Genomic DNA, 27,766 nt, shown 5'->3' on the forward strand with positions numbered 1-27,766 from the left:
TCAGCTTGATAACTTTTCAATCTCTGAATGTGCCAAACATGGTCCCACCTCAGGGCTTTTGCATCTCCGGTTCCTGCTGCCTCATTCCCACAAACCCCAGATCTTCAGATGGGCAGCTCCTTCCTGTCATTCAGGCCTCAGCTCAAATATCACACCCTCAGAGACCTTCCCTGGACCCCTTATCTCAAGTGCCTTTGCCCCGATCTCTCCATGATATCCCATTGCCCTGTTTTATTTTATTCCACATAGCGCTTCCTGAAACTATCTAATCTGCGTATTCAGATGTTCATTAATTTGTTTCCCCAGACTTTAATGAGGACAGGCACCTTGTGAGTCCAGTTCACAGCCATATGCCCAGTGCATAGAATAGCACTCAATAAATGTGTGATGAACGAGGTGCATGAAGGGAGCTGGGCTCAAAGCCCCTGTTCTTTTTTTTTTTTTTTTTTTTTTTTAAATAGAAAAGAAGCTGTGGTTCCAGCACTTTGGAAGGCCAAGAGAGGAAGATCACTTGAGCCCAGGAGTTTGAGACCAGCCCTGGCAACACAGTGAGACCCTGTCTCTACAAAAAAAAAAAAAAAAAAGCCAGGTGTGGTGGCTCACGCCTGTAATTGCAGCACTTTGGGAGGCTGAGGTGGGTGGATCACCTGAGATCAGGAGTTCGAGACCAGCCTGGCCAGCAATGGTGAAATCCCATCTGGAAGCCGACACACGAGAATTGCTTGAGCCCGGGAGGCAGAGGTTGCAGTGAGCTGAGATTGCACGACTGCACTCCAGCCTGGGCGACAGAGTGAGACTCAGTCTCAATAATAATAATAATAATAATTAGCCAGGCATGGTGGTGTGTGCCTGTAGTCCCAGCTACTTGGGAGGATGAGGTGAGAGGATTGCTTGAGCCAGGGAGGTTGAGGCTACAGTGAGCTATGATCGTGTCACTCTACTCCAGTCTGGGCAACAGAGGAAGACCCTGTCAAAAAAAAAGAAAGTGAGAAAGAAAGAAAGAGAGAGAGAGAGAAAGAAAGAAAGAAAGAAGGAAAGAAAGAAAGAAAGAGAGAGAGAGAAAGAAAGAAAGGAAAGAAAGAGAGACAGAAAGAAAGAAAGAGAAAGAAAGGGAAAGAAATGGACAGAAAGAAAGAAAGAGGAAGGAAGAAGGCAGGCAGGCAGGCAGGCAGGCAGGCTGGCTGTGGGACCAGGAACAAGTGACCCACCTCTTGAGGCCTGGTGTGACACATGGATGGCAGGCTGGAAAGTTTATTTTGAGTGGCAGCTGAGGATGGTCAGCAGGCCAGGGTGCAAATCCTGACCGTGAAGGAACTGGCACAGAGTTTGCACTCGGTGAATGAATGGATGGATGAGTAAATGCCTTCACTTTGCTATGTGCCTTTGAACAAGGCTCCTCTGGCTCACAGCCCCAGCCTCCCCTCCTACAAAATGGGGTTGGCCTGGGTGGGTGTTCAAGGCCATTGGGTATTGACACTCAGAGCCTCTGTGTCCAATCTGGAACATAAATGGGAGCCATAGCTGGTGTTAGAGGAGAGGCAAGCACTGCCAGAGCCACGGTTCTCACATTTACTGGCCTTTCCTGAGGATCCCACCTAGCCCATAGCTGGCATCCTAAGGCCAGGTAGGTGGGAATTAAATGGAGCTTCTGCCATCCTCATTCCTCAAATCCCCTTGGGAGTGAGAACAATCCCAGCTCTGCCCCCATCTTGGGAAGAGCATTTTGTCTGGAAATTCTACCAGGAAAACAAGGAAGGGTTGGGCCCCTATAATTTCTGCACCTGCTCAAACAGGAAGTAGCAGAAAGTTTGGGGCCAAGAAAAACAAGTTCAAGGTCATCCTGGAAATCAGCATCCCCCATAGCCAGGGAGTCACCCCATCCCAGGAGGAGCTCTCTTGGCGATTAATGATTAACAGACAGATGGGGTATAAAGAGGGGATGGCCCAGGACCCACCCTTTAGCCTGTCACCAAAGGCTTAAGAGGAAGAAAAATTCACCTAGTCTTGTCTAGCATACCTTTGGTGACAGGGAGCTCACTACCAAACCAGCCCCCCATTGCCCTGAGAAAGTATGAAAGTGAAGCTGCCTTCCCACAACTGGGAACTGCAGAAGGCCTCAAGAGATCTAGTGGTCAGCCCACTCTCAAGTCAGAGGTCCAGAGGCTCAGGACTGGCCCCACCCCACACCATAGGCCTGCCCACAGGTTCCCAGCAGCAGAGGAAGCTGTAACAGGCAAAGTAAGGAAGGGCCAATTGGAGAGTTGGGGCTGGAGTTTAGCCTGCAGCCCAGCCCCTAGTCCCTCCTGACTCTGATGCTGAACTTGGGGAGGGGCTGACCTCTGATTGATCCTCATTTAAAAGCCCAGAGGACATGGTGTGGGGGGAGGTGGGGAGGCCTGAAGTCACCCCAATCCCACTGACAGTCCTAGGGAGGCAGCCTGGGCAACAGATGCCCTCTCCTCTTCCCCTGCAGCCTCTGTCCCGGGAAGCTGTAAGGAAGTTTCACAATGTTCTGGGCCTGCTTTCTCTGATGTCACATTTCTTGTGTCCTCCTGGTGCTCCCTCTCTCATTGTTGCCCCCCTGACACAGGCTCCCATGCACACACAGGCCCATCTTCCCACCCAGGCCCACACCTACCTCTCCGGAACAGTGGGCTCTTTCTAGATCCGCACTGCCCAGCCCAGGCCCACACAGCAGCGGGGAGCCCTCAGCAGGTGCTGATCTGCGCTGCCCCCTGCTGGGCTATGGAGCCCTAGGATAAAGTCCCCCTTGCCCCAGGCATCACCCAGGACTCCCAGGGCTCCTGGGGCGATGCACAGGAAGGACCCCTGAGTGGCATGGCATAGGATTCCAGTCTCCTAAGCAACTTGGGCCAGCCTACCCCATGCCCTCTGGGCCCCTGTTCCCCTGATGCAAGGAAGGGGATGCCCAGAACTTCAGATCTTGGACTTTGAGACATTCCAGTCCCCTGGGATGTGGGTTAAAGTGCAGACACTTGGGCCCACCGGGCAGAGTCTAAGTTAGCCAGTCTGGGGAACAGCCCAGGAGTCTGCATTTTTCATCAGCGGGCAGTGGTCCCACAGGTGATTCCAAAGCAGGTCATCCGTGGGCCGCACTGAGCCTCACTCGCCCACCTGTTGCTCTCTCTCAGGCTTTGAGACCACAGCCCCCAATAAAGACCTGAATCTGCTTTGTCCAAACTGCAGCCTGTTCCTTTCTTTCAGCACCCCATGTGCTGCAGGCAGGGAGGGGTTATAAACCTCATGGTACAGATGGGCAAACTGAGGCCCAAAATGGAGAACACCCAGTTTGAACAGTCCCTGATCCACAGTGAGGCCCCCAGCTTCCACCTCCCTCCGCAGGCTCCCCATGTGGTCTGGATTCTGGGGCCCAGCAGGTCATCTAGGGCTAGGCAGCAGCCGTGACTGGCATTCTTTGTTCTGGTCCCTATGCCCTCTGACCTCAGCAGGTCCTGGGCTGATTAAAATATCCCCTTACAGCTCTGATAGGCATGGTATCCCCTTACAGGGCAGAGAGGGACACGGTCCCATCTAAGGCAATACAGCCAGCTTGCCGCTGTGCTCTGACCACCCTCGGGAGCTGCACACTGCTAGCACAGGGAGATTAGAGGACTTTGGCCTAGAGGGTTTGCAGAGACCTGCTAGAAGAAAGCAAAGCTCAGAGAGGGCAGAGTTGCCCAAGGCCACTCAGTGCATACTTAATCCCAATTTAGTGCTTCCCCTTTGTCAGGCAGTGTCAATTCAGCAAGTCCTTCTAATGACCAAAAGCAGTGAATCCTGTTACTCTCCCATTTTACAGGCACAAGAGTTGATTAGTGGCAGAGACAGGATTCAATCCCACACAGCCTTGACTCTAGTCCTAGCCTAGGATAGTGGTCAGTGGATATGGCCCCAGCCCTACTCCTATCTTCCCTCTTACCACACCCTACTCCTATCCCTTCCCCAACCACCCTGGCCCCCAGCCCTTCACTGCTTCTTTCCTTTGTGTCTTTGCTCCCATGATTCCCACCTCCTAGGATACAGGACATGGGGCTGGCTTTGTAGACTTGGAGCCTGCTCTGTGAAATGGGCTCTTCTGAGCTCCAAATTCCAGCTTGAGGCTGTCCACCTCATCACCTTCATTGACATCTCCCAGAACCAGGGCATCGCCATCTCTACCTTTGGGGACCTCCATCCCCCCGAACTGTCCCCCCAAATCCTCCGCTGCCTCCTCAGTGTGGTTCTCCATAAAACAGCCAGAGTGAAATCTGAAACACAGCCCCTGCCCTAGCTGCGCTGGCCCTGCTGGCCTTTGGCCACTCTTTCTGGCTCACCTTCCCTGCCACAGCTCTCTTGAGCCACCTGGCTGACTCGCATTCACTCTTCCTTTCCAGAAAAACCACCACTCCCCTCTCTCAATTCACCGCCTCCTCCACAGCCCTCCTGCAACACTCTCTCTGAGCTCCCTGCGCCTTTCCTCCAGGGAGCCCACTGCTTTGTGCAGTGCCATACAGGCATCTCTCGGTATCCCAGGGGTATTGGATCCAGGATACCAAAATCCAATCAGATACCAAAATCCAAGCACGCTCAAGTCCCTGACATTAAAATATAGCATATGCATACCCTCCTGTATACTTTAAATCATCTCTAGAATACTTATAGCTAATACAATGTAAATGCTATGGAGATAGTTGTATTGTTTAGGTAATGATGACAAGAAAAAGTCTGTACATGTTCAGTACAGATGCAATTTTCTTCTACCTTCAATCCTCGGTTGGTTGAATCCACAGATGCAGAACCCATAGATTCGGAGGGCCGACTGCATATTTTTTGATGATTCATCTCACATCTGTCTCTCCTGGCACACTGCTCTCCCTGAGGTCATAACCCAGTGCCCAGCTTGGCATTGTCACACAGCAGCTGCCAATTGGGGGAGGGAGGTGTCACCACTGAGTACATAGGAAGTGTGCACATCAGAGCCCCTCGGACCCCTGGGCCTCGTGCATCATGAACCTGCCAGGCTCACAGCAAAACAGGGCCAAATGCCTTCCGCCCCCACCCCAAACAAGTCACTGCTCAGGACTTCTTAATTTTCCTCCCCACAGGTTGCAGGGCTTCTCATTCTGTGATTTATAGCCCATCATATAAATTCCCCCATTATCTTTCACAGGCAGCGCTCGGCCTCTCTGCCATTTAATAATACATTTGGCTCGCTGGGCCTCTCCCGGGAGAAATCTAAAGCTTGGCTGCAATTCAGGGGCAGGCAACGCGGAATTCCAAGGGGTCATTTCAGACCCAAACCTTCAGCAGGTGTGAGCCTCCTACTCAGGGGCTAACTGGGCAGGGTCCCAATCCCTCTCCCCTCCCTTCCTCCAACAGAGAGACCATTGGCTGAGACGTCTCAATGTCCACTGGAGCTCTAGTGGCCAGTTTTACAGCAGGGGAGACCCTGCTTCTTCCCCCACTAGACTCAGTGGTTTCAAGGCTCCACAGCCATGATCTCAATCTACCTTTCCAATTCCCCGAGCAAGGCAGGAACCCATCGGAACCGTTTCACAGACGAAGTGGCTTCTCTGAAATATAGGGAGGTTGCCCCAGCCCTGCCCACTCCACGGGTGCTTGCTAGGCTCAGCCAGCAGAGAGTTCAAGGGTATCCTCTGTGCCAGGCACTGCACCCAGTGCTTGACTTGAATTGTCTCATTGCATCCTCACAAAAGCCTTCAGAGGGAAAAGGTGCTATTATGCCCATTTTGCAGATGGGGAAATCAAGCCTCAGAGACACTAAATTTCCCTAGGCTCCTCCAGGAAGCAAATAGCAGCTCCCTGGGGGAAAGTCTTACTGGAATGAAGGATGAGAAGGGGCTGGAGGCTACAGAGAACTCATGGCTTCATGCAGAGCCCTGCATTACAAAACAAAGTGTCCAGAAGGAAAAGAGAGCTCAAGGCTTTAGGATCTGACAGTCCAGGGGATAAATCCTACCCCTGGGGGTTCTCAGCTCTGTGACCTAGGGCAAGTTCCCTAACCTCTCTGGGCCCAAACTCCCCACTCTGTAGAATCTGAATACTATCCTCCCAGAACTGTCACAAGACTTGAATGAGACTGCACTCAGGAAGCTGCCTGGTAAACTGCCCAGTCCTGCACCGTGTCATTTTGGCTTGTTAGAACGGAGGAATCAAGACGTGGTGTAAAGACATGCAAAGACTCCTCCAGGCTGACATGGGACTGGCAGTTCAGAACAATGTGGGGATCTGGGCAGAAGACAGGGCTCCTCCTCAGCCCCATGCACCCACAGGCCAAGCTGCTTACCTCACTCTCGTACCAGCCACCTCCTGCCCAGGCTTGGGAGAAACCAGACAGCCCTCCTGCTCCCGAGAGCACAGATCCCAGCGTTGCTCAGCTGGGGAGAGCAGCAAGGACTGGGCGTAGGGGCACTCCAGGCTAGCCCAGGCCAGGCCTCCTGCCTCTCCTCCCACCCAGCCACCAGGTCTACTTCCCTCCTCCCTCCTGCTCCTGAAAGTTTCTGCTTCCACTTTATAGTTTCCGTGGCAACCACTTCTCTTCCTTTGATTGTTTCCTTCTTCTCAGTCACTTTGCCATCTTATGCTAAAAGGAGAATAAAAGCAGGCCAGAGCAGGAGGTCTGGCCAGGAGGAAGAGGATGGAGAGTGACAGGGCCAGGGGTGGGGGGGTGACCTCTGCAGTGCAGCCCTGGTTCCACCCCCAAAAGACATCTGAGGCTGGGCACCGTGGCTCACGCCTGTAATCCTAGCACTTTGGGAGGCCGAGGCAGGTGGTTTGCCTGAGCTCAGGAACTCGAAACCAGCCTGGGCAACATGGCAAAACCCATCTCTACTAAAAAAAAATACAAAAAATTAGCTGGGCATGGTGGCGTGTACCTGTAGTCCCAGCTACTCAAGAGGCTGAGACACGAGAATCACTTGAACCTAGGAGGCAGAGGTTGCAGTGAGCCGAGATCGTGCCACTGCACTCCAGCCTGGGGAGACAAAGCAAGACTCCATCCCCCAGACCCACCCCCAAAAAGACATCTAAACAGGGGACTGTCCCTTGGGAAGGTCCTCTGCAGCAGGGTCCCACAAATGTGACTCTCCTGGGCAGACTGCCTGCCAGGCCCTGCAGGGGATGCCCATGGCTGCGTCTTTAAGGCTCTGCGTGGGGCTGGGCCGAAACCCGCTCCCCACTGTCTTGTCTTCACCCAGAGTGCTTTGTGTTTGAATGGCCTCCACCCTCAAGCCCCACCCTCTCTAGCTCTGGATATCCTTTCTTGTCCAAGGCCTCGCTCCCATCTCAGCGCCCCTCCTTCCTGTGGTTGCCCTGGTGCTTCCTAACCTCTCTCTCAGGTGGCCTTCTTCCCTGCAGACAGGCCATGTTGGCAGCAAAGCCAGTGCCTCCTTCACTCCGTTTCCATGCCCAGGCCCTGCACGGGGCTAAGCACACAGTAGGTCCACAGGAGGTGGCCCTGAACCTACGGCCAGAGAGACCAGAGTTCCAGTTTCAGCTCTACCACCAACTAACTGTGAGCCCTTCACAGATTTACTCTTGAATTTCGTGCTCCTGGTGGTAAAATAAGGATGGAATTAACTTCCTCACAAGATGTTGGAGGCTGAAATGAGTTTGTGGGGGGTCTGAAAGAGCCTGGAAATTTCTGAAGTGCCCTACCAGGTCCGAGGTTATTTTTAGGCATTGAATTAGTGCTGTCCAATGAACAGCCCCGGGGTCTCCTTGACCCCACACATGGCTCTCTTTCTCCCCCTGCTGACCTCCTGAGGCATTGACCGGCCACACGGAGGCCTGGCCTCTCCAGCCCCCTCCACGCCATAGCCACCCTCTGCCAAGCTTCCCCTTCGCACATAGACATACACGCACATGCACACACATACACACGCGCACACACACACACACACACACATATACACAGGTCTGAGGCTGGGTGGGCCGCACTGGCACACAGGGCCCCATGGTATCAGGCATCAAACCTGCCTGGTGTTGGCTGTTCTGGCTGAGGGGGCTGGGGGTGCCTCTGAGGTGCAAGTCAGCAGGGAGCAGCCGAGCCCACGGGGTGAGGGTGGGAGTGGAAGAGCAGCTTTCTCCCAGCCTAGCCACAGGTGGTGGCTGGGGCGGGGGCAGGACCAATAGGGCTGTCCACTGCCTTCTCCTATTGCTACCATCTGCTTCCTTTAGAGGCTAGACCACCAGGGCCAGGGGTCTGGGTAGGCTACCCAGTTACATCTCCCGGAAGTGCTCTCCCCAGAGAAAGGTGCTCCTCTTCCACACTCCCACGAGGGCCTCCCCGCTTCCTCTTTGGCGCTGACAGGGAACTCCACCCCCACTGCCCACCCATTCTCAGACCTGCGCGTCACCCCTTCCAAACCGCGCACCGAGGCTGCACCTGCCCAGGCTTGTGCTGGAGTGAGGCTACTTTCTAGGCACAAGGGGACACCTGGGGCCACATTGGCTCAGGGTGGGGCTCCTGTGTACACTGAGGGTGGCCATTTCACCCTCCTCCAAAGACCTGCAGGGTTGAAGGACTTTGAGCAGATTCAGAAAAAAACAAAGACTTGTGAAATGTCAGAACTAAGAGAGTAAAGGCGGGGTCAAGTGTGGCCGGCCGGGGCCTCTGCCTCCTCCACCTCTCCTCTTTCTGGCCCTACTCCTGTCTTAAAAGCACAGGATTCCCACATTGTCATTGGGAAGCCAGGCCATTCAGCTCCTACCCCGGGGTGCATAGGGGACCCTTCCTAGGAGTTGGCATGTGAAAACCAATGCAAGTCATGGCATGGTCTCTGGAGGACCCTTCAAGAACTGTGTCCCTTTGTGTCCTGAGAGGGCTCTGACACAGTCCCTGTCCTCAGAGAGCTGACAGTCTGGTGGGACACATAGGCTTCCACAGAGAGTCTCGAAAAAGGGCTCAAGGCAGAGGGACCACAAGGGAGGAAGTAACTAATTTTGACTGACAGGGAAGGGAGAAATCAAGAAAGGCTTCACAGAGGAGGTGGCATCTGGGCCAAGCCTTTGAATAGGACTCCAAGAGGCTGAGGGTGTTGAGGAAGAGAGCAGCAGCCCCAGACCCATGGCAGAGACCTAACTTGACTTCCCTTATCCAAATGCCATGTACTTAGACCATGGTGAGGGTTTGGGCCTGGAGGATGCTGTCCTGATGTCCCCTTAGCTGAGCCTTAAATCTCCCACAATGGTCCAGAATGAGGCACATCCAGGCCAGCTCCTGTGGCCAAACCCTGGGGCAATGTCTGTCCTGGTCACTGCTGTCTCTGGGCAATGGTCTGAGAGCACCAAGGGGGATAGAGCCTGCCAGGTCTTAAAAGCCTAATGAAAAGAGTCTCCTCGAGTTCCCAGAGCAGCCCATTCCAGGATTTCACACCACCCCACAGTCAGCCAGGAAGTTCTTCCTCCTATCTAACCTACATCTCTCTTGCTGAAACGTACACCCACCTTGCTTTGGAGACACAGGAATAACAAAGCACAGACGCTGAACGGCCTCACCAGGCACTCTGTTTGCAGCAGAGGTGGTTTGGTAGGGGGGGTGGGGTCAGTGGGCAAAGACACAACCCCTGGCTCTGACAAGAGAGAACAAGGCCCTCTTTGTGCACATGATTAATTTATAGGCCTGGGGAGGGTCAAGTGGGAATGTCCTCTCTCTGGGCCTCGAAGGCTTCCCTGACCCAATTTAGAAGCTGCGTTTATTGTATTGTTCATGTCAAACCTTCCCGATGAGGTCTCTATTCCCAGCGTGCTCATGAATTTTTCGGGAGTTTAATAGTGCACAATTTGAGAACAATTTATTAAGAAGATTAAGCCCCCCAAATACGCATCCACATGCTCTACAAAACAGCAAATTTATTCTCCGGCATCAGTGGGCTCCCACTGCCCGGAGCAGCTGGAACCCCTCAGTCTGGGAGAGAGGGAAGCTGAGCAGGGTTGGGGAGCCCCCCGAAAGGGTCTAGGGGAAAGTGCATATGGAATTCCAGGACCCCAAGTATCAGCCCCAGTGTGAGCAGGCCCAGAGGTGAAGCTGCTCCTGCAAAATCCCACGTTCAAAGACCCCACCTTTGTCACACCACCTTGCCCACGGCATCCCTCTTCAGGGAGGCTCCAGCGCTCACTCACAGTGGGACGCTGGTCTAGACACTTCCTGCTCTGAGACTTAGAAACCCAAGTGGAGCTCCCAGTGTCACTCTCTGAGGCCTGTCTCATTCACTGCACCTTCCTGACCCTGGGAACTCCTGGAGGAAAAGAACGGGGTTAGACGGCACCAGGTGTTGGAATGAGATGGAGTTTGTGTTTGACCCTTCCTGGGGGGTGGGAGTCTATGCTGGAGGGGCCAGAGGAGGCCTTGCTAAGGGAAAGCTGGGCAGAGGAGGTGAGGGCAGGGGAGGGGGTGTCCTGGCCCCAGCCCTTAGGGTCAGCGGGGAAGAGAGCACCTGGAGACCTGGTCTGTGCTCAGATACCAGCTGCAGAGACCCGGGCTTTGGTGCTGATCTGAAACTTCAGACTTGGCCGCGTTTGTCCCTGCATCTCCTCCAGTCCACTGGGTCACCAGGACCCATCTGTTTTATCACCGGTAATAAACACAACCAGAGCTATGGCGTGTCCAGAGCTTACTCTGTGCCAGGCACTGTGCTGAGCTTTAAATGCCTTGTCACATTTTACGCCCGCAGCAACTCTGCGAGACAGGTGCTGCTATCACCGTGCGTCTTAGATGAGCAAATTAATTCGCAAGCGTAACAAACACGCCCGAGGCCACGCAGCTAGTAACCCGCAGAGGCCACGATTCAAACCCAGGCGGTCAGTCCCAGCCCCAGAGGTCTGAGCCTCCTGACCTTCCACCTCATTCCATGGCTGGGACGGCCCCTGTCTGTCCCCACAAGGACCCTGGGCTCAGTTCAGCTCTCCACATTCCCCATCAGATGACTGCAAGGTGTCAACGATGGCCACCCAGCCTCCTGCCCATCGTCTCCCATCGTCTCTCCACACAGCAACCAGAGGGTCTGTCCTCGAACCCAAACCTGCCCTGCTCCCTGCTGATAGCCCTGCCATGGTTCCCTGGGCCAACAGCAGAGCGCAAGCTTCTTTTTTTTTTTTTGAGACGGAGTCTTGCCCTGTCGCCAGGCTGGAGTGCAGTGGCACAATCTCAGCTCACTGCAACCTCCACCTCCCGGGTTCAAGCGATTCTCCTGCCTCAGCCTCCCAAGTAGCTGGGGCTACAGGCACACGCCACCACGCCCAGCTAATTGTTGTATTTTTAGTAGAGACGGGGTTTCACCATTTTGGCCAGGATGGTCTCGATCTCTTGACCTCGTTATCCGCCAGCCTCGGCCTCCCAAAGTTCTGGGATTACAGATGTGAGCCACCGCATCGGGCTGCAAGCTTCTTTGCCTTGCATTCAGGACTTCCATTCCCACCTCCCTCTGCTCTCTCCCGTACCCTCCAGTTGAACCCTGCTCTTCCCTGGGCCCCACTCATGCCCCAGCCTTCTGGTCTCCATTTCTTTGCTTAGTCTGGTCCCTCTCGGCCTGACCTGCTTTCTCCTGTCTCTTACGTCAAAATTTTCAAGGCCCAAATCCAATGCCACCTCCTCCACGAAGCCTTCCCAGGATGGTCAATCAGGTCCCAGTGGTGGAAGTGACTTCTCTCTCCTCTGAACTCCTGACAGTGCAGGGAGCTGTTCAGCTGTCTGTGTGCCTTGCCCCCTCCCATAACCAGGCCAGGAGCTCCTGGAGGGCAAGGTCCTCTCTCACCAGGAGCTGCTGTCCCCCAAAGGCCAGCACAGAGATGGGTACAAAGAGCAGCCTTGCCCAGTGCAGACTTCAGTCCATTCGACAGTCAAACACCTCATCCCTGTCAGCATGGGGTAGCCCCCAGCCTGTGAGGGCCCCTCCCTGGGCCTCAGCAGGAGCCCTTTACCTTTCTTAGGTGCCATGGGCCCTTTGGGCTCTAGTAAGGTCTAAGGACCCCCTCTCAGAAAAATGTTTTTAAATACATAAAACAGGCCGGGCGCGGTGGCTCATGCCTGTAATCCCAGCACTCTGGGAGGCCAAGCCGAGTGGATTGCCCAAGGTCAGGAGTTCGAGACCAGCCTGGCCAACATGGTGAAACCCTGTCTCTACTAAAAATACCCAAATTAGCTGGGTGTAGTGGTGCACACCTGTAATCCCAGTGACTCGGGAGGCTGAGGCAGGAGAATTGCTTGAACCCGGGAGGCGGAGGTTGCAGTGAGCCAAGATTGCATCACTGCACTCCAGCCTGGGCAACAGAGCAAGACTCCATTCAAAAATATATATAAAAATTAAAAATTAATAAATAAAAATACAAAAATTAGCCGGGTGTGGTGGCACATGCCTGGTTATCAAAAAAAAAAAATTTTTTTTTTTTTTATGAGATGGAGTCTTGCTCTGTTGACCAGGCTGGAGTGCAGTGGCACAGTCTTGGCTCACTACAACCTCTACCTCCCAGGTTCAAGCAATTCTCCTGCCTCAGCCTCCCAAATAGCTGGGCTTACAGGCACCTGCCACCACGCCTGGCTAATTTTTTTGTGTTTTTAGTAGAGACAGGGTTTCACCATGTTGGCCATGCTGGTCTCAAACTCCTGACCTTGTGATCTGCCTGCCTCCACCTCCCAAAATATTTTTAATGCTATAGCAATATATGTGCTTCTTTATTAATGCCTTAGAGAACAAGATCTGGGGCTAATAACTATTGTAATTTTGAAGTACGGTGAACAAAAATGTTATTTTAGGATACCCATGACAACTGGGTATCTCATGTCCTATTATCAGGTCCACAATAATAGGACATGAGAATTTCTGCAATTCCTATGATTTCTGCAACATCGTAGAATGGCTAATGCCACTGTGGTTGATCATCTACATTTATAATTGCAGGAATTACCATTTGTAATTCTAATTAATGGTTCTTGAAAATAACAGTGGGATTCTTTTTTTCCTATTCCAGTTCTTGGACACTCTGGAGTCCATCCTGAGACTCACTGGGTCCCGGAAGCCCTGGTTAAGAAGCCCTGGCTGAGAGGCGGGGGTTTAAGGGAAAAGAGGAGGATTTGTCTCAGAACCCAAATTCTGGCCTCTAACTGGCTGCCGAGGCCCTGACCTTCTCCAGTCCTGCATCTCCACCCACCTGCCTCAGTGACATCACAGAGGAACCCAGCCTGTGCCCACAGCCTGGTTGTCCCAGCTTATCTGAAGCCCCTCAGTGGGGTGAGCTTAGCAGAAGCCTCCAGGGAATGACTCCCTGGAGCCAGAGTGCCCCAGACAGCCCAGCTCGGGGCTTCAGGGGCCCTGGCCGCCTCCCAGGCACTTATTTTATGTTCAGAAAGAGCAAAGCTGACAGGTAATAAATGGACGAGGAGGACTGGAGTGGGCTCTGACTGTCTGCCCGGCGCCTGCCCGGCCAGCCCGCCATACCCACCACCACCCTCTCAGGGGGATGAGAGCACCATTAATTACCCAGGAAGAAAGGGCGCCATGAGGACGCACCCAATGTTGCTTGGGGACATCATCTATGGCCGCATTTTCTGAGAGAAGCACCAAGCCTGAAGCTTGGCTGTCACCCCCACCACCCTCTGCCATCAGCCGGCCAGGCTTTCCTTCTCCCCAGGTACTCCAGGGCACCTTCCAACTTGGGTCATGCCCTCAAAGCCTCTTCACCTGTCCAATGTCCCTGAGGGATTGCTTTTTGCAGGTAGGGCCCCGAGGTGGGCCCCTGGGGTGGGACCCAAGAGTGAAAGGGAATCTATCCCATCATTTCTGTCGCCTTCACCAGCACCTTGGGTCCATCACTGAGTCTGGGGGGTTCTACTAGGGAAGTGTCTCTGGCCTCACCCAGACACCATGGCCAACTCTAGCCATCACTCCAGGCCCAAGTGATTGGGTTACCTTCAGGTGTGACCACACCTGTCACCTTTTGCAGGTCGGTGCCAACAGTTCTCCAAACAGGAGCTCAAGCCACCGTCCCACTTGCCCTGTGAAGAAGGAACTGTTATCATTACATTTTACAGACCAGGTAACTGAGGCTCAGAGAGGGTAAGTGACTGGCACAGCTGGTAACAACAGAGTCAGGGTTTGAGCCCAGTCTGTCCAGTTCCAAATCTCCCCTTTAGTAGCTTTCTGGACATCAAGTGGTCATCCTGCAACCACAGGTAGCCAAAGAGCCTCTCTAAAGAAGGTTTGCCAGGCCCTCTGCATGCCCCGCTTTCCCTCCCCTGCCCCTGCCGAGGGGCTGCCTTGGAGCCCAGAGACACTGCCTCTTCATTCTAAAACTCCCACTGGGCCCAGTCCCACCTCTTCCAGGAAGCCTTCCCTGATTGCCCACACTCTGCAGATTCAAAAGTCTTCCAGTGCCTCCCACCCTTAGCAGAAGCTGTCAGCAGTGGCCACCAGCAGCCCCTAAGTTCTCTCCTTATCACCTCCAACCACCACAACCATAGCCAGGACCAGGTGCCCTACAGGGTCTCTTTTAAACCTGGAGGAAGATCTCGCTAGAAGATAAATGGGTGACCCCATGGCTTGTGCCAACCTTCCACCCAGAGGCAGAGTCTGTTCACACCTGGGCAGGGGGGCATCTGCCTCAGGATCACTAGGATGGGGGGTGTGCCCACCTAATCCAGTCTGCTAGGATGACTAAGGGGGGCTAGGAATCACATCACAGCCACTCTCTGAGCTAGGAGAAGCCCTGAGCCAGCATCTCCACTCAGCTCCAGGAACAAAGTCAGCAGATTCACTGCACCCACATGGAGCTTGAGAAAACTCAGAGAAGGGCCAGGCCCACGGCCAAGGCCAAGGCAAGAACCACAACCTCTGCTCCAGGTGCGTGGCAGGAATAACAGCAGTGTCGTTCTTAGCAATGACCACTTTCCTCATAAATGTGCTTCCTGCAGACAGAGGGATGCTGGCACCCAAGCCTGACGAGACCCACAAAGGATGTTCCCTGAAGCAGAACCCCCACGGAGGGGTGGCTAAGTCAATCTCATACTGCAGAAAGTTCTACGCAGCAGATAGAGACAGTGAGGTGGAATTCTACAGCTGAATTAGAAAAATGTGTCCAAATATCTTACTGAACGAAAGAAGCAAGTTGCAGAACGATACATGACTTTAAAAAAGAAATTTAAACAGAATCATATTATTCTATGGATATATACATGTGCATGAAAGTGCAAGGCAGCACTGAGAAAAATGCCCTCCAAAGGCCTCCCACGCATTGGCTAGACTCTGCTGCCAGGGGCCCACCCCAACTCTGCCTCAGCCCTAGCCCAGCCCCGCTCTTCATACACAGGAAGATCATGACCCACCGACTCTCACATCCTGCTGCCAGGAGAGTACACAGCCACAGTCTTTGCAGAGAGTGAGTAGGCAACATGGATCAAAAGTTAAAAATCCATAAACGTCCATTTTAAATTCATAGATTCTCCTTCTACATGCTATCCTTCAGATAAACTCTCACAGGCATGTAAGAACAGATGTACAAGGATGTTTATGCACTCCGGTTTGAAGCAGCAGACAAAAAAAAAAAAAAAAGCACCAAAACTGTAAGCAACGTCTGTGTCCGTCACAGGGGGCCTGGTTGAATAAATTATAGTCTCTCCTGAAAATGGAATCCTGTGTGACCGTTCTGCAGCGCGAGGTGGAAATGTGTATACCGACACCATGGACTCGAGGTGAAGATGCACGGGATACTTCAGGATGTGTGGGATGATCTCCCGGGTGGATAGATTCTTACATATGCTTCTGTGTGTGTGTGTGCGTGTGTGTGTGTGTGTGTGTTGAGTAGGGATGAAGAAAAAAGGCTTAGTTTTCAGTCTATAATATTTGATTTTATTTTTAATAAACAAAATCATGACATGCCATTTTTATAGACTAAGAAGCAGATTTTGGTGCAGGATGTTGATGGTGGGGGAGGCTGTGCTTGTGTGAGCACAGAGAGTAGATGGGATCTCGTACTTTCTGCTCAATTTTGCTGTGAACCTAAAACTGATCTAAAAAATAAAGGCTATTTTTTAAAAAATAGATTAAAAGTCTTTAGAAATTCAAAACACAAGAGAACCTTTTCCTCCAAAGTCAGTGCTTCTCCAGGTTGAATCTTCCTGTGCCTTCGTCATTCTTGAGCAAGAGCCACTCTCCGAAAGCTCAAACCAGGGGGTGCTGTCAAGGTTTCTCTTCTGGCTGGGCGCGGTGGCTCACACCTGTAATCCCAGCACTTTGGGAGGCTGAGGCAGGCGGATCACCTGAGATCAGGAGTTTGAGACCAGCCTAGCCAACATGGTGAAACCCTGTCTCTACTAAAACTATAAAAATTAGCTGGGCATGGTGGCAGGTGCCTGTAATCCCAGCTACTCGGGAGGCTGAGGCAAGAGAATCACTTGAACCCGGGAGGTGGAGGTTGCAGTGAGCCAAGATCGCACCACTGAACTCCAGCCTGGGCAATAGAGCAAAACTCCACCTCAAAAAAAAAAAAAAAAGGTTTCTCGTCTGAAGTTTGGTCTACACTATCTTGTCTGCCCAGAGTGCCTCACATCTTCATTTTTACCAATACAAATATCCTGCTCCATGAAAGCCCATTTTGGATGCCCTCACCCCCAGAAACACAGGCTCTCTGAGGACAGTCTGTGTCCTGAATATATCTCTGCAGCCTCCAGGGATGCCCAGTGCCAGGCACAAGGCAAGAGCTCATTAAACGTGTGCCAAGTCACTGGATGCCCTCCTCTGAACACATTAACATTTCTGAAAGCCCCAAGCACTGTCTAGACATCTCTCTGGGGCCACTCATCTTGCCTTGAATCATAATTCTGCCTGCCCTTCTTAGTAGGGAGCTCCTCAGAGGGGGCTCCCAGGGCCCACACCCCATGTGTGCCCCAGCCCTATAGCCCACTTGGCTCAGGAATCACAAACGCAAATGCCAGTGTGAGCCAGGAGGGAAAGGAAAGGAGAGAAGCAGGCTTGGCCAGGCAGGCTAAATGGGGAACACACTCCAGCCCACACTGTCCTATTGGAATGTGGGCCCACGATGGCCGGAAGATCAAGTTTACAAGAAGCTACCAGATTTGGATGTAAAATCCTGATTGTTCAATGGAGACAACTAGATCACATATTAAAATAAACACACACCATACAGGTCACAGCAAATAGGGCTGAAGGCCAGACTGGCCCAGACTCCCTGCCTGTGGTGCCCCAGGAAGCAACAGTTCAGAATTGGCATCATTGGGAAAAAAAAAAAAAAAAAGCAGAAAGCCCTCCTGATCCTGCCATCCCATCAGCCCAAACTCCAAAACCTACTCACTGCAGAACCCAAACCTCACTGCCAAAGGGAGATTCAAAGCCCAGCCATTGGCCAGGCGTGGTGGCTCACGCTTATAATCCCAGCACTCTGGGAGGCCGGGGCAGGCAGATCACCTGAGGTCCGAAGTTTGAGACCGGCCTGGCTAACATAGCAAAATCCTGTCTCTACTAAAAAGGTAAAAATTAAAATTAAAATTAAAAAAAAAAAAGAGTTCACCAGGTATGATGGTGCGCACCTGTAGTCTCAGCTACTCGGGGGCTGAGGCGCAAGAATCGCTTAAACCCAGGAGGCAGAGGCCGCAGTGAGCCAAGATCCCACCACTGCACTCCAGCCTGGGCGACAAGAGTGACTCTGTGTCAAAAAAAAAAAAAAGCCCAGCCACTTTGGTAGCATCTATGTTGGCACTGCAGCTCCCAGCTGTGTGACAGGGGTGAATGACTTCACCTCTCTGAGCCTCTCTCTCTGAGCCTCTACTTCCTCCTCTGTAAAATATGGGGAAAAACAATAACTTCCTACGGATGTTATGTGGACACGTCACAGAGGGGCTGACTGCCAAAGCAGGGCCCCTCCCTCCCCATCTCAGCCCCTCATCCATGCCCTGGATGGGGCAGGCAGTGCGAGTGCTTAGCCTCCGAGATCCTGGCCCAGGAAGGCCTGTTTATAGCAGCGTGCTCTTCTCGCAGCCCCCTAAATCCCCACAACAGAAATGAATACTTATTGAGACTTACGTGCCTGGCACTGTGTTAAATGCTTCACGTACGTTCCTGTCTTTTAACTTTCTCAGTAATTCCAGAAGGTAGGTACAGTTGTGTGTTGCATAATGATGGAGATATGTCCTGAGAAATGCATCATTAGGCGATTTTGTTGTTGTGTGAACATCATAGAGTACACTTGCACAAACCTAGATGGTGTAGCCTACTGCACGCCTAGGCTAGATGGTGGGTAGCCTGCTGCTCCTAGGATACAAACCTGTACAGCATGTTACTGTACTGAATACTGTAGGCAATTGCAATACAATTGTAAATACTCATGTATGTAAACATAGAAAAATACAGTAAAAATATGGTGCTAAATCTTATTGGACCACGAACATATATGCAGTCTGTCCTTGACCGAAATATCATTATGTGGCACATGACTGTATTTTTACCTCCCCATCTTACAGATGAGCAAACTGAGCCTCAGAGAAGTGATCTGACTTGTCCAAGGCTGGTTTGTAAGTGGCATGGTCTGGATTTGGCCGTAGGCTATTTCAGCAATCTCAGCCACCACTCCATCCTGCTCCTCAGGTGCGTGCCTTCCTCCTTGCCACGAACCTCTGTGACTCCTACAAGCTGCCAGGTGTTAACCTGGTCAGTCCTGGGGACACCAGGAACAACACCAGCTCCTGCCTCTGGGCAGCCCCACTGGGTCCGTGGCACAGACAACCATAGACTCTGCCTGGAAAAGCTGCTTCATGGAGAAGGTGACACCTGAGCCAGGGCCAACAGGTGCACAGGTAGGTAGTGAGCTGGTGGCACTAGGAGAGGAGTGAATCTAAGGTACCTCCAAGTCTTGGGGCTGAGGGGTGGGAACTGCAGTCCAGACAGAACTAACTGGGCTGGGCCCAAGGCAGGTGAGAGAACAAATGGATGGTTTCTCTCATTAGAAAATGTACAAACATGGAGGCAAAGGAAGGAGAGAAGCAGCTTACAGATGTGAAGTAAACTCAAAACCTTAACCCACCTGGTCAATATGGCAAAACCCCATCTCTACTAAAAATACAAAAATTAGCCAGGCATGGTGGCATGTGCCTGTAATCCCAGCTACTAAGGATGCTGAGGCAGGAGAATCACTTGAACCCAGGAGGCGGAGGTGGCAGTGAGCTGAGATCACACCACTGCACTCCAACCTGGGCAATAGAGCAAGACTCCATCTCAAAAACAAAACAAAACAAAACAACCTTAACCCTGGCCAGGCATGGTGGTTCATGCTTGTAATCCCAGCACTTTGAGAGGCCAGGTGGGTGGACCACTTGAGGCCCAGCAGTTCAAGACCAGCCTGGGCAACATAGCCAGACCCCCATCTCTACAAAAAATACCAAAATTAGCCAGGTGTGGTGGTGCATGCTTGTAGTCCCAGCTACTCTGGAGGCTGAGGTGGGAGGATCACTTGAACCCAGGAAGTCAAGGCTGCAGTGAGCAGTGAACATACCATTGCACTCCAGCCTGGGCAAAAGGGCAAGACCCTATACCCCCCACCAAAAGAACAACAACAACAACAAAACTGAACTCTTAAACCTGAAAGCTTAAAACCTACCCTTGGGGTTGCCCTGCCTCAAAGAGGAGGCCTCTCAAGCTAGGTAAAGTCCCCACTGGCCCTGCACCACCCCTGGATGTTAAATCTGGTGGGGCTGCGACCTGGGTCTAGGGTAGGGACTGGCCATGCCGTGTCACAGCGAGGACCCTGGCTTGGCAATCTGGGGCTGACCTCAGGCATGTCAAGCCAATGTCATCTGCAAAACTGAGGTGAGAAAGAGAGCAAAATTGCTCTCTTAAGTAAGCATCTCACTTGCTTAAGAGAGATGGCGCAAGGCTCAGATTCGGCAGATGGGACCCAGGGCGCCCCACGTGCACACCCCCAGGCACCCACATGCTCATTCTCAGGAATGCCTCTGCCCTTGACTCTTAAGGCTGTGAGCATTAAACAAGGGAATCAAAGTAAGTCAAAGCCCTGGCAATGGCACTATTCCCATCCCCCTTGCCCATAAACCCCACAGTACTTGTCACAGTCTTGGCCAAACCTGCCGCAAGCTGGCTGTGAAATAATCTCCTCCAAGGGATCAAGTGACCATTTGCTGTCCTCCCTCCTGGGGGCAGGGGGTGCGGTGGTGGTGGTATTTTTCAGCTATTAACAATTGACATCTGTTAATTATTAGTTTGTGTACTTCTGTTTTGCTTTCACCCACACCATTGCTCAATCCACCCGGCAGCCCCAGCCCTGAGAAGTAGAAATCTTACCTCCCGACAGAGAGATAGGAAAGCAGAGCCCCGATACGAGGGCAGTGGAGGGCTCCCGGCCATGGAGCCCAGCGTATCTGACAAAACCCACGTAACCTTCGAGACAGTGAGTCACAAGGAATAGAATTCTGCCCTGTGTCAGGTATTGGAGGTCCCCATCCTGGCCTCCTCAAAGCACACACTTCTGGAGGCAGCCATCTTGCCCCTGAGAGGCAGTTTTCCTAGAAGGCAAGATCCCCCTCTTGTAGACCCCAGAGATTCCCAGACTGCAAAAAGTATTGCTTCTATGGAAGGAGCCAAGGGGAGGGTAAGAAACACAAACGGGGCCGGGTGCGGTGGCTCACGCCTGTAATCCCAAAGCTTTGGCAGGCCGAGGCAGGCAGATCACAAGGTCAGGAAATCGAGACCATCCTGGCCAACACGGTGAAACTCCATCTCTGCTAAAAATACAAAAAATTAGCCGAGCGTGGTGGCACACGCCTGTAGTCCCAGCTACTCGGGAGGCTGAGGCAGGAGAATCGCTTGAGCCCAGGAGGCGGAGGTTGCAGTGAGCTGAGATCGCGCCACTGCACTCCAGCCTGGGCGACAGAGCGAGACTCCATCTCAAAAAAAAAAAAAAAAGAAAGAAAAAAGAAAAAGAAACACAAACAGGGTCAGGCATGGTGGCTCACATCTGTAATCCCAACACTTTGGGAGGCCAAGGCAGGCAGATCACTTGAGGTCAGGAGTTCGAGACCAGCCTGGCCAATATGGTGAAACCCCATGTCTACTAAAAATACACACACACACAAAAAAATTAGCCAGGTGTGGTGGCATGCTCTTATAATCCCACCTACTTGGGAGGCCGAGGCAGGAGAATTGCTTGAAAAATGCTTGAACCTGGGAGGTGGAGGTTGCAGTGAGCCAAGATTGTGTCATTGCACTCCAGCCTGGGTAACGGAATGAGACCGGTCTCAAAAAAAAAAAAAAAAGAAAAAAAAAAAGGAAAAAAAGAAATACAAACAGCCATGATATTCTGATGGGAGACAGGGGACTGGACTGCACGAGGACCTACGTCCCTTGCAGGCTTTGTGAATGTGATCAGATCCACAGGCAGGCACCGGGCTGAGGGGAAGGCACACCAGGCAGGGGAACTTTGAGAAACACAGGCAAGGCAGTCTAACAGGTAGAGGCCATGGAGTGGGCTGTTCAGTCAGCTGAGCTCCTGGGCACATAGGAAGGAACTGTTGGCAAGGAGGATCCTACTGGAATTTGGAAGAAGGGCCCTGAAAACCGAGCTGAGAAGTCTGGATTATATCTCAGGGAAAATAGGGAGTCCCTCAAGCAGGGACTTGATTATACCTTGAGCAGGGGAGGGACCCCTCAGACCAAGGTCCAGGGACTCCCCCTGGAGGCAGCGTGGAGAAAACAGGAAGCTGCACCAGAAGGGGCTGTGGCTGGGCTGTCCCCTAATGGGCAGTGAGGGCAGGGATGGGGTGTAGGAGATGGTGCCCAAGGGGAACCACCAGACTTGCAGGTAGGAAAAAGGGAAGGGAAGGAAGGAAACGCTTGGGTGTGGTTCCCTGTCCCAGGGGCTGGCCAGTGCGGTCTTCCCCTCAAAGAGGAAAGTTGGGACCTGGGGGAGCAGGTGAACGCGAGAGAGGAAGTGGTTGTTAGGAGAAAGGAAGGGCCTTTCATGTTGGGCTGGTTGATGTGCTTTTAGAGCAGCCAGTGAAAAGCACTTCTCTCCATCTGAGCTCAGGGGAGGTTTACAGACTGTGTTGGGAGTAGCCCAGGTTCAGGGGTTGTTAATGCCCTGGGCATGGGTGGGGCTCCCAGGTGAGAGCTGGTAGGTGAGGAGGGTACCCGGGGTAGGACCTCAGAGGGTCAGGCGGTGTCAACAGAGAAGTCTCAATAGAGAAACATCTGAGCCACCGGAAGAGCACAGTGTCTGGGAAGGCAAGAGAGGGCAGCTGGAGGGGCAGGACCCCCCCAGGGTGGCGGCCAAGGCCCCAAGCAATAACATAATATCAAAGTTTACATATATTGAGCTCCTTTTACATGCCAGGTCTTTAACCAGGGACCTGATATGTATTAGCTACCTCACTGATACTTCCAAGAACCTACTGGGGTTAGCACTGTTATCCCATTTTACAGATGGGAATGTCAGCAAAGAGCAGCTCAGTTACTCAGCAGGTCAAGCCTCATCCTAAACCCATTCAGACTCCAGAGCTCACACACACCTTTAACCACACTGCATGTGGAGCAGGGGGATGGTCGGCGTTTGTGCACCAGTCAGTGGCTGGCATTTTCAGTGTGGAAGGAGCTGCTAGAAGCCAGAAAGTAAACAGGTGGAAGCAAACAGCCACACCTCCAGCTGGGAAGGGTGGGAGGGCAGGGGAGCCTGGCCAGGGCTCCAGCAACTTCCTCCAGCAGCTGGCCCAGGCAGCGGGAGTCGGAGCCGCCCATTTGAGCGGCTGGATCCGGAAGGCTGCAGCAGGGGGTCAGAGCCGGGAAGGACCTTTAGTTCTTGTTCTGCCTTCAGGATCCAAACTTGGAGAACAATGACCACTAAAAGTGATTCAATGATGACAATTTTTGACTGTTGCTAAGTTTAGCACTCTGGGTGGGGCAGGCACCACGTCTTATAATGCACATACTTTGGCTTCCACCACCAACCCAATGTTGTATCCCAGTTTAACTCCATTTCCACTTCCACCCAAATAGGGGTTCTCTTCTTAGGGCCTTGTCATGGGAGAAAAAACAAAGAATAACTTCCTACCTAAGGAGGCCTTAGCGATGAATGAGATCTCTATTTAGTATCCCATTAGTACCTAATACCTAAGCTATTAATAGAAACGGCAATGCTTACCCCAAAGGAATGAATCACTAATGGTGGAATTTCAGACACCAGAGGTGGTTTACACGTGCTCCCGAAAATCATTACTGGGATCACAACATACTCCACCCAAGTGTAAGGACATTTTCAATTCTTACCAAGGCCCAACTAGGAAAAAATCTTAAGAGTTACCTCCTTTTCCAACATCTCCTCTTTCAGAAGTGTGACATATAATCTGGGATAAATTTATCTCAATCTGCCCCAAAACTGTGCCTGATACATGGTAGGCACTGAATAAATATGTGTTGACACCGTTAGCACAGGCAGGGGCCATGCAGCTCACTCTTGTCACAGTTAAAGGATATGAAGGCCAGGCTCAGTGGCTCACGCCTGTAATCCTAGCACTTTGGGAGGCAGAGATGGGAGGATCACTTGAGGCCAGGAGTTCAAGACCAGCCTGGGCAACATGGTAAAACCCCATCTCTACAAAAATTACAAAAATTAGCGGGATGTGGTGGCGCGTACCTGCAGTCCCAGCTACTCAGGAGGCTGAGGCATGAGAATTGCTTGAACCTGGGAGACAGAGGTTGCAGTGAGCTGAGATCACACCACTGCATTCCAGCCTGGGCAAGAGAGTGAGATCTTGTCTCAAAACAAAACAAAACAATACAAAGGACACGAAGCTCTCCCTGGAGCCATCAGAGTGCCAAGAGCCACACCTTCCAACAATCACCCTTCATCATGGCCTCCACATAATAATTTATCTGTCAGTCCTTAGGATGGAATCACAGCCGGTCAGAAAGGGCTCCCAACCACATATAGTTGGCTCTTTAAGGTTTGGGGAAATCTTGCAACATCATTTAGGTTCAATCCAATTGTTTTCAACTCTTAAAAGTACTTCTACAACACCAAAATTGGGACCAGATTAGGGATGCCGTACACACAGCCCCTGCCCCGCCACCCCCACCACCAAGGCAAAGGCACAAATAATTAAACCGATTATGATGCTCTTTTCTGCTGAGCCAAGATGTGGTTTCAGAATCTTTCTCAATGCACAGGGCTTGCTCTGTTTAGTTATAGGAGCTGATGTGCACCTGGATGTCACGCCTACAGCGTGAATTCCTTTTGGGAGAAAAAAAAATGTTTCTACAAAAATCCATTGAATTTGGCTGGACACAGTGACTCATGCCTGTAATCCTAGCACTTTGGGAGGCTCACCTGAGGTCAGGAGTTCGAGACTAGCCTGGCCAACATGGCGAAACCCTCTCTCTACCAAAAATACAAAAATTAGCTAGGCATTGTGGCAGGCGCCTGTAATCCCAGCTACTCAGGAGGCTGAGGCAGGAGAACCGCTTAAACCTGGGAGGCTGAGGTTGCAGTGAGCCGAGGTTGTGCCACTGCACTCCAGCCTGGACAACAGAGCGAGACTCTGCCTCAAAAAAAAAAAAAAAAAAAAAAATCCATTGAATTTACCATTCATGACATGCACATTGTATGTTTATGAGGCTTTTGTTGTTTTTGCCTGTGTCTGCTCCCTCCTTCTTCTGGGGCCAGCACCCTCATTTCCCTTGGGGACTCCCCTTTCCCCATTCCCAGCTCAGTGGAGAAACTGAACCCAGAACTGGGGGGAAATGGGAAGAGAGAGACAGACAGACAGATAATCCCATCGTAATCCATTTGGGCCTCCTTGGGTTTTTAGGTAGGTGAGCCCATAAAATCCCTTCCACTCTGGCCAGCTTGAGGGGGGCCTTCTGTCTTGTACCTAAAGCGCCCTGGCTGACCTCATGCAAGCACTGAGCTGGCCACAAAAGGTGATCCCAATGTGACAAAAGGTCCCTGTCCTTTAGGGGCTTCTCAGTCTAGCAGGTGATTAAACATAGACTCAAGTAACCAGCCATGGAGTTGAAAATCCAGCTAAGAGCTACGATGGAACCAGAGAAACCAGCTCCCCTCCCATGTGAGTATGCACCCCGCTCTTCCACTGGGCATCTGATGAGCTCCTGACCCCCCATTCAGGCTCACAGGAATCCTGGACCAGCTATCAGGAGACTGGGTATGAGGCCTTGCCCCACTGTTAACTCATGGTGTGAACCAATCACCCTGGGCCTCGATTTCCTCATCTGTAAAATAGGAATGAAAACGCCAAGTAACACCAGGCCGAAGGCCATGGAATGGAGCTGCAGTGTCCAGACCTCAGTGGGGAGGGTGGTCACTATGACAAAGGACAGGCTGCCTCTGGGGCTGGACCCAAACCAGTGCCCCACAGGTTCCTTTCCCTTGGGTGAGGTGCAGAGAAGAGAGACTCCACGGAAACCGCTGTATTGGGCTGTCCCTCCCACAGAACGCTTGAGATGAGAGAGCCTGAGGAAGCTTCTAGTCCAAGCTCTTCCTCCCACATCCAGAGTATTCACTCAATTGAAATTGGGGAATTAGCTAGGGGAGCATTTCTAGGAGCAAATTTACTCGCTACTCCCCTCACCCTTTTGTTTTGTTTTGTTTTTGAGACAGAGTCTTGCTCTGTTGCTCAGGCTGGAGTGCAGTGGCCCAATCTCGGCTCACTGCAACCTCCACCTCCTGGGTTCAAGCATTCTCCCACCTCAGCTTCCTGAGTAGCTGGGATTACAGGTGCGTGCCACCATGCCTGGCTAATTTTTGTACTTTTAGTAGAGATAGGGTTTCACCAGGCTGGTCTCGACCTCCTGACCTCAGGTGATCTGCTCACCTCGGCCTCCCAAAGTGCTGGCATTACAGGCATGAGCCAGCGTGCCTGGCCACCCTACTCCCTTTTTATTCACGGAACAGATAAACCTCTCCAGTCACCCAGGCCCCTCACACTGAGGTCCACCCTTCATGACCTTCTCTGTCCCCCTATTAAGCCAGGTGCCCTGGCCAGCCCTCTTCTCCCAGGGGACAGCAGTGCCTGGGGCAGCAGGGTCTGGAGCCAGTACCTCGGTCTGCCCAGCAGAAAGGTCAAGCCAACTGGGAGCCGCTGCTCTCTTTAAAGGCTCTCCAAGGAGTTTCTGCCACCTCCCAGGCTCCCTGGCAGACCAAAGGTTGACGGTGAGGGCCAGGGTCGGGCCAGGGCCGGTACTCAGGACTGACCTGCCTGTGGCGAAGAGTGATCAAGCCCATCAGACCTGACAATTTGCCTTTCAACTCCTTACTTCCCTTCAGCAAACCCGCCCCAGTTCCACAGGCAGGAGCGCTCCCATGCAACCCACACACCTTCCGTATAAGTGGGGAAAAATTCAAAGCTAAAAAATACTGTTCCATCCCTGTCACCAACCACCACCAGCAGAGCCGCTAGCCGCCAACGCCTTTAAAAACGCCTATGTGGGTATCCCCCTGCCTCTGCACCCACACCTTCCCCTAAGAAACGTTCAGAAGCTCTGAATTACCAAAATCAATTACTCCAAGAAGGAACTCAGGCAGACAGGCACTAGAATAAAGACGGCAGATAATTCCCACTGTCAGGTAATTGCTCCCCAGAGAATTTCAGATAAAAAAGAGGACTCTAAAAGAGAGCATTTTCCCCCAGAAAGGCAGGAGAAGGCTGTGCCTCAATAAACAGAAGGCTCTTCTCTTCCCTGCAGCCTTCCCGCCCCTCCCTCGCCTGCATCCTGCAGGAGGCAACCACATAGGGCCACAGGAATCCCCAGGGATCAGGGTGGGAGGAAGGTGGGGTCGAATTTTGGGGTCCCAGGCCCAGGGACAGGGCTGGGTTCTCAAAGGACATTTGACTCTCATGTCCCTTCTTGGGCAGGGACACAACAGGGTCCCAAGGCTCCTGTTACACATGGGCCCAGGGACACAAGATTAGCAGTTAATCTGTCTCTATTCCATATGTCCATCTCGCCACCTCGACAAGGCCAAAAGATCTTTGAGGCCGGGCACAGTGACTCACACCTGTAATCCCAGCACTTTGGGAGGCCAAAGGAGGTGGATCACTTGAGACCAGGAGTTCGAGACCAGCCTGGTCAATATGGTGAGGCCCTGTCTCTACTAAAAATATAAAATTAGCCGGGCATGGTGGTGCGCACCTGTAATCCCAGCTACTCGGGAGGCTGAGGCAGGAGAATCGCTTGAACCAGGGAGGCCAAGGTTGCAGTGAGCTGAGATTGTGCCACCGCACTCTGGCCTGGGCAACAAAGTGAGACTGTCTCAAAAAAAAAAAAGAAAGAAAGAAAGAAAGTTATTTGAAAGCAGGTCCTTGGCTACCATGTCCAGCCCTTCCTTGCCACCCAGCCTTGGACACTCATTATAAAGGACCTGCCAATTGACCCAAGAGGTGATGGAGTGGTAGACACTGGGATTTACCTGAGGCTAGTCACTGAGTTCTCTGGGCTTTGGTTTCCTTCATTATAAGAGGAGATAGCATCAAACTGTTATATAGATGTCTACAACGCCACCTCTCCAGGAGTGTCGCAAAGCTTATCAATAGGCATTCCAAGAAGAAAGTGTTCTACAGTCAGAGGTTTGGAAAGTTCTGGAGTAAACAAATCTCAGCAGGTTTCTTTACTGCAGGATTTCTCAGAACCTTTAAAATTGTTCATGTGGATTGGTACTATACAAAATAGGTACATAAAGTATTCAGCAGCCTTTTCTTAACCTTCTTTTCTACAAAGCA

At 52.1% G+C, this 27,766-nt stretch overlaps 1 protein-coding gene and 1 long non-coding RNA gene across 4 annotated transcripts in view; one reads left to right on the plus strand and one right to left on the minus strand.

The window, feature by feature from the left end:
- Positions 1 to 27,766, minus strand: part of DAB2IP (DAB2 interacting protein) — a 216,016-nt gene that overhangs the window by 143,503 nt on the left and 44,747 nt on the right. The window lies entirely within an intron of this gene.
- LOC134807720 (uncharacterized) lies at positions 13,201 to 25,090 on the plus strand. Its single transcript, XR_010148867.1, has 4 exons — positions 13,201 to 13,647; positions 13,960 to 14,052; positions 14,927 to 18,820; positions 24,987 to 25,090. It is a non-coding gene; the product is annotated as an uncharacterized LOC134807720 (long non-coding RNA).

This window comes from Pan troglodytes, chromosome 11 (assembly GCF_028858775.2).
Source record: "Pan troglodytes isolate AG18354 chromosome 11, NHGRI_mPanTro3-v2.0_pri, whole genome shotgun sequence".
Lineage (NCBI taxonomy): Eukaryota > Metazoa > Chordata > Mammalia > Primates > Hominidae > Pan > Pan troglodytes.